The 7388-nt window shown below is 36.4% G+C and overlaps 1 protein-coding gene across 8 annotated transcripts in view; it reads right to left on the reverse strand.

Annotated features, from left to right (window-relative positions):
* Positions 1-6939, reverse strand: part of IRAG1 (inositol 1,4,5-triphosphate receptor associated 1) — a 79009-nt gene extending 72070 nt beyond the window's left edge. For 3 of the 8 annotated variants that reach the window (XM_075094810.1, XM_075094813.1, XM_075094805.1), the window contains exon 1: positions 6477-6939. The gene's annotated coding sequence lies outside the window, so the exon portion shown is untranslated. Of the gene's footprint in view, positions 1-6400 lie in introns of all 8 variants that reach the window. The other 5 variants (XM_075094814.1, XM_075094806.1, XM_075094811.1 and 2 more) reach the window with 4 other exon arrangements.
* Positions 6940-7388: the final 449 nt, after the last annotated feature.

A 7388-nucleotide genomic window follows, 5' to 3' on the forward strand; every position in this document is an offset into this window, starting at 1 on the left:
GAAGCAACTGAATGTTCAAGACTTTGAGCCCCAGAGAGATGTTAAGGATTTCATTAGATACTATTTAATTTCTTTTCTTTTTTTGATAGCAGGGTTCCCATAGCTGCCTCACGAGCAAGGGTGTTTCAAACTGACTACTGTAATGTTACAGAGAGGAAATCTACACAGTGGGATGCACTCTGTATGCTGATTTTCACACCTGCCATCATGAGACTGGAGGAATTTAGAGAAATATCAACATTTTCAGCAACTTCTCTTGCAGAGAAATGGGAAGTTGCTCAAAGTATTGAACTCTCTCACACAAGTCATGAAGAAGCAACTGAATTAAGCGGGGATCCAACTGTTTCTTTGGACACAGCCAGGCCACATTTTGCTCACAGGGCACGTGGAACTATATGGCAACTCTACCCTCTAATATACTGAGCATCTTTGTCATGTTCTCAGTCCCACAATCTCCCTGTCCCAGAAAGGTCTGGTAATGCTCTATAGCAATTTGTACATCATTTTTTGAGATTTTTATTGCTATAGCAACAGAGTGTAGGCATTTAAACATAGCAACAGACTTTTTATAGCACTTTCTTGGATGTCAAAATGGCATGTTGTTTTTATTTTCTAAGCAGATGCTCAGAAGATAAGTACACAAGATGAATGTACAGTACCCACCTTCAAAAGGAAGGAAAAACCTCCCAATTTCACAACCTCTGAATCATGTAAGCAGACGGATAAGTGTAAGACATATTGTAAGTTTAAAGGATTTTGTTCTGAGAAAGCATATCATTAACTACCACCTGATTATATGATCAGGTGAAAAAAATTGTTGATTTGCACCATTTTGTAATAAGATGTGAAAGAAATTTGCAAGGTCCTACTCTGAAGGGAGAAAACGTTTCATCAACTCTGATTTTTACCTGTTAAGCAACAGAAAAAGGGAAATTGTCTTCATATTAAGTGGAGCCAGAGTCTCAGGAGGGATCAAAATCCACTGAGACAGACCCTTAGTTCACACACACAGGCAAAGCTTCACAGATTCCAAACACAGCAACAGTGATTTACAAGAAGTGAGAGTTTGACCTGCTCTGTGGATTAAGGAAATACAATTCATCATTTTCATAATAAGAAGGGTTACTTTTCTCTGGTATCGTATTTTTCTCTGGGTCCTTTAAATATCATTCCTACAAGTGAACAGTGAAAAACACCACTTGGTGTTTAATATAATTTCTGAACACATTCCTAGACATGGAAATACCAAGCAAAAACAGGACAGATTTCCTGGGGGATCTTTAGGTACTATTCACCTTTCTGTTATGGTTATATGTCAGCTTTGTATAGAGACGGATGGTTGATGTTTGCCATTTTACCAACAACAATAAAAAAAAAACCCCAAAACCACCATTTAAAATCTGTTAAACAGGAAATGTCAAAGACTTAAGAAAAATTATTCCAACAGAAAATGTCAAGAGCTTCCTATAAGTGTACAAGATTGTTAATATTCCAGTGACCCTATGCCATCAGCGCACAAGATATGAGTTTTGGAAGGGACATTTTAATGCTATTTTATGCAGGAGATATTTCAAACAGATCCTAAAAGCTCAGCACACAGATAAAATTTGAGATTTACACATTGAGGTTTTAGAATATATTCCCAACTTCTTTTTCCCTGTCCCTCACAGATATTTTCACTTAATTCAGTGAATAAACACAGAGCAGTTTTCAAGTCTCCCAGTCTTGCTTTAAGTATCTAAGATATTTGGGAATTCTGATACATCTGCTTGGTTTTGTACAGTCTGCTCCACTGACTACTGCACTTACTAAAACCAGCTTTTAGAGCAATGCTGTTAATTATACCTATCAAAGAATAGGAATGATAAGTTTATTAACTGCAACAGCCCTCGGGGAAGTTGAGATGATAGGCACAACTATACTTGCATAGGGAACTAAGCAAATTATTCAGATTTGCTTACAAGACTTTTCCAGTCTGAGATAATGTACAGAACATCAGCTTGACTTAACACCTCCTCCTGGGGTAAACTCCAGCCTCCATTGCAACTAGGCCCCTAATTGTATCATGCTATTTTCATGAGCTCAGAGGTCAGTCACGTTCATTCACTATTCAAAAAGAAAAATATGGGAAATTCAGTGGCTGAAATAGTTAAGCACGTGTGCATTTTTATACACTGTTAAATTATCTCCCTTCCTCTCCACAAGCTCTCCTTCAACTTAGGGTTAGATATTCTATTTTCATTTTTTCTCTTCAGCTGTTAGAGCACAGTTCAGCACAACTTTGGAAGTTTTAACAGGAAATGTTAATTGACATATCATGATTTATTATATTCAACTACCTGCACACATACACCTCCTTCTAAAAAGGCTTTTTGAGAGAAACTAGGGGAACATTTAAAAATGAAATAGAGGGTTTTTCTTCTCCAAAATTTTGGAATCAGCTCTACAGATCCTACCACTTGGTAGGGCATCCCTTTAAGTCCAAAACAAGATGAGCAGAAATGGACCCACTGCTCCTACTGAAATTCTCCTACATTTCAGCCTCTTATTTCCTGCTAACTAACATAAGCCTTTACTTTTGTGGTATTCACCAAGAGCCTGATCTGACACCACTGAAGTGAATGGAAACTTTGCTGATGGTTTCAAAAGGAAAGGCTCAGAGCCAAATTCCCCATGTAGAACTTCAGCATTACAAAACATTCTGCAGAATTATATAAACAGTAATAACTTTACTCTGAAGACAAGCCCCTAACCCAAAGCAATTGCTGTACTTGACCTAGCAGCACAGAACTTCTACCATGTATCCATTTCCAGGATGCAAAACCTTACAAATGTTATTAAAAAAAGCGTGCAACTCCTGCATAAAACTCTTCCCCCCACCCCTCGCTGTTTGTTATATCAACCTTTCAACTCCTCTGCTTCTTGCAGAAGTTGCAGGAACCAGCTCAGCAGACCCCATTTGATAGCCATGAGATAGCAGCTCTGTTTGGACAATCACCAAGATAAGTGTATGTATACATAAATTAGGGGACAGCACAGTGATGCTAAAGTATAGCTTTGTATCATGACAGAACACAACAGAATGTGCTTTAGCATTAGTTGGGGGCAGAAATTTTCAGGTTTATACACACTTGACATACATTACCTGCCAAGTTTGTATGTTTCCTTCCCTGCCCCTTCCTCTCATCTTCCCCCCTCCAAGCAATCTGTGTTAGCATTAAAAAAAAAATAATCTTATTCTACAGGCCTTACTTGTCCAAACCCACAGGTGATATTTACAATATTACAGGTCTCTGATGACTTGTTATACCTAAAGACTTTGGGTTTTCTATATTTTAAGGGCAGGTAAAAGTTCTAGAAAATAGTAAGGTACTCTTGATTTCAGCTATTAGCTGGGGGTGGTGGTGGTCATCATCGATTTTGTTCTTGTTTAAATCTTTCAGATACTTGACACATTTAGTAATTCTTATATAAAATGAAACTTCTCAAATTCTTTTCTAAATTGTAAAATTAACAATAGACACACTGAAACAAAAAAAGAAAAGAAAAGAAAGAAAACCCTATTACATCTACCTACTGAAGAGGATTAAATCCTGGGATGCTGATAGAGCTCAATCTCTCCAACAAAAACTGAGGCTACAAGTCCACTTGCTCTAAGTATCAGATCTCTCTCCTTTTCAGAATTCTTAGGATCTACTTTCCAGGGTGGGAAATGGAATTATTATTTCAAAGTACTACCATAACAGTCACAGTCTTAGTTCTCCATAACATACCACTACACATGTACATAAGCAATAATTCATGTCTTAGTCACTAGTTCATAAGCTTACAAAGATTATTAAAGCTTACACCCACTCAGATTTTCTTTCTGTCAGTGATACTGAGATCCAAAACATCTCTTTGACCTACTTTTCAAAAGAAGTACAAGTGGAGAACACATCACAAGGAAATTCTTTTGCTTAGTTTACAGGAAAGCTGAAAGTTAGGACAGGAAAGAGACCTCCTCTGACCACAAATCCCCCAGATATTTAAATAGCCCACAAACCTTGAAACAGCAAGGATTTTCTTTCCCCTTCCACTCACAAGGATTTGATGCTTCTTTTTCCTAGACTTATATACTTCTCTAAGAACAGCAACTAGATGAGGCAACAGAACTCCATGACATGTAAGGAACATACACGTATGATCCTTGAAATGAGAAGCTTTCACATCTGTCTCTTCCCAGTACCAACTCCTATACTTCAGTTGCCATACTCTGTCTTATCCAGGTTTTCAAAAAGTGATTTGACACCATACTATCATTAAATGCTGTCAGAAAGCAGTTTGATCCAAAGGCGGGTGGAAGAAGCTGGTGCTAAAGTTTGGAACTATGAATCTGGCTGCTAGATAATTCTTGACTTCCACTGCTTTGGTCCCAGATAAATAGGACTATAGTTATTAAAACTGACTCAAACATATAAAAAGATAGGAGATAGGGAAGCGTACATGTTTCATGTCCACAGCCAATTAAGAGCTTAATCCAGAGAGTTGTAAAGGAGATGGATTTATATAAATTAAATACATTGATAATCCTAGGTACTTTATCATAGTACTGATGTTAACACATAATTTTCACTATGTACAAATGAGCAACCTGTACTTTTTGTATTAAATTACCCTTATTGTCAACATAACATCTTTACTGAAGGTAAATTTACACATAGGCACTATTTAGTATACTCTAAATTACAAAATAAAACAGGATTTTATGGCATAAGAGCAATAGTTGCTGAAATGCTACAGCATATCATATATTAGGAATATATACTCAGTTCAGACATGGAGGAGTTAGACACAGATTAGTTATTCCAGTCCATACACAAAGGTAAAAATGACTGATTAAATCTTAAATGTCTTCTAAATACTGTCTAAAGTTGCACATCCTTGCACAAGTTGAAGGGATGCATAAAACACCACAAATGAAGTAACATACGCAAGACCAGCAAATGAGAACAAGGGCCCCTGAAGGCTAGAAAATATAAGAATATTAAAAGAGCAAGGACTCTACAGTACTCAGCATTTAACATATTGGACTGTTTCTTAATTTCCACTGTTAGTTCTGATAAATTTAGATTTCTATGGGTTGTATTGTTAGATTATTAAGCTCCAAGTTTGGTATAATTGTTGATTTAAAACATGAAGGTCAGCTAGGAGATTAACCTAAAAGTACTAAGCTGTTCACTAATGATAGTCCAATGAAAAATAAAAGGAAAATTAATTACACATTTTGCAACTAGATCTGAATTGTTATAACAAGTAAGATTCATTTACCACATTCTCTTGAAGCTGGATGAAGTGAACTTTCGTTAAAGTATACACACCACCTACCATATCAAATATAAATGCAGTAACTGTTAGCACTTGCAGAAACACTGTCTATGCTCAGAACTCTAAATTCACCCAATCTTTGCATAGCATAAACTAAAACCTACTGTCTAATCACTCTGATTACAGAGAATTTTTCACCAGATGAAACCATGCTATATACAGTTTGAAGAACTCACTAATACGCATTGTTACTAATATGAGTTAGTAACAGAAACCTGTCTTCAATTTCAGCTAACATTTCCTTGTACTGACCTCATTCTTTCATGTTGTTTACATACTGCTGTCTGAAAAAAAAGAGCTTAACATACACATTAGTAAGACAAAAATAAGGGTTTTAATTTGAAGTATATTTTTTTTCTTGGCAATGCAGAATACCTCCCAAACAGCACAGATAAAACTGAAGACCGAAATATCAGGAAATGTAAATATTGTGATTTTTCATACTAAAGCAAACATGCTGCCTTTTTTTTCCTGTACAGTATTCCAGTTAGATACAACTTCAAGGTATTAATTTACCTCTAATAGAATTAAAATCAAACACATACTGTATAAAGAAGTGGCTCTGGAAAAATCTTTTTAAAAGATAGGTTCCAGACACAAGCAGGTAATCCATCAAAATTAACAACTCCAGCACTGCTAAAAGCAAGCATGTGGGAAGGAAAGTCATACAATTTAAAAAAAAAAAAAAAAGAAACCTGTTAAATATCTGTTTCCCTATAACATATACTGCTGCTAACTAGGACTTTCTGACAGTTAGCCCAATACAGATAACAGTATCTGTGAATCCGGTTGCCTTGAATTACTGACTACGTACCTTTATTAATCAAGTCTTAGTATAATTAACACAGATTTTTCTTTTTCATTCTTGTATATTCCCAAATGGTACATAAAAATAACTAGGCTTCATTAACTACACCCACTTTTTAAGCCGCTAAAATTTGAAGAAGAGGTAGAATTTGAAGGGGAGGGGGCAGGGGGGACAAAGAGATAGAAAGAACCAACTACTCAGTATCACAACAACAAGGTACTGTACCTTTAAGGAGAAAAGATGGTTCCGTTCTGTTTCATGGCTGAAAAAGAGCTTATTCTAGGTTATAAAGATTACTTACCTAAAACTTCAGTTATTCCTCTTTTTCCCCTCAGGCCAGCCTCTCTTTCACTCTTGGGAGCTTTTACCATTTAAGGTCAATGTTACATCTGGCTCTAGTAACTAAAGCTGAAGCAATTTTTAACTCAGAGATCTAACAGGCTGTCTAACATTAGAATGAGAGTTTAAATTTAAAGAAACTCCTCAGAAAGCCTCTTTCTTGCCTCGGAGAATTACAGAATAAAAGGCTTTCCTATTCTGGCATAAGTACTCAGAGTACAACATGATGCAGACATCCCATTAGCATTCTTCGAGTTCACTGCATTTAAGACTCTACTTACTCATTTCTGATTAAAATGGGCAAGTAGGAAGAACAGATGAAATAGTTTACATCATGTTATGTTAACCCTTAGAATTTTCTGCTGAAACTGCTGCTACTATGTTTCATTCCCCCACCCCCCAGCTTTGTTTGGTCAGGAGGAGTCTAAATTAGAGAGCCAATACAAGGCATGTGAACTTTTAAAGAACATTGGCTTCAGTCCAGTCATGGGCTCTGCTCTCCATTTGCAGAATATGAATAATTCCCATTGAAGTCCACAGAAGTTTCTTGTATCCCATGAGAGAATGTAGTTACAAACAGGGCATGAAGGGGGGGGACCAAGGGGAGGAACCCAACCCAGAACTTTTACCACACTATATTCAGGTACCGGCAGGAGAATCACATGCATGTGACTGAGTTCAGCTCTGAAACGGATACAGATCTTACTCCAGCCCTTTAGCCAGTTCAGATTATTTATTTATAAATATTACAATTACATCCACAGATCCTAAGAGTTCTGCTCATGCCAGGTACTGTAAAATTGTTAAATTTTACAATTTTAAATTTAAATTTTAAATTTTAAAATTTACAAAGCAAGCAAAATCCTGTCCAAAA

This window comes from Phalacrocorax aristotelis, chromosome 5 (assembly GCF_949628215.1).
Source record: "Phalacrocorax aristotelis chromosome 5, bGulAri2.1, whole genome shotgun sequence".
NCBI classification, from domain to species: Eukaryota; Metazoa; Chordata; class Aves; order Suliformes; family Phalacrocoracidae; genus Phalacrocorax; species Phalacrocorax aristotelis.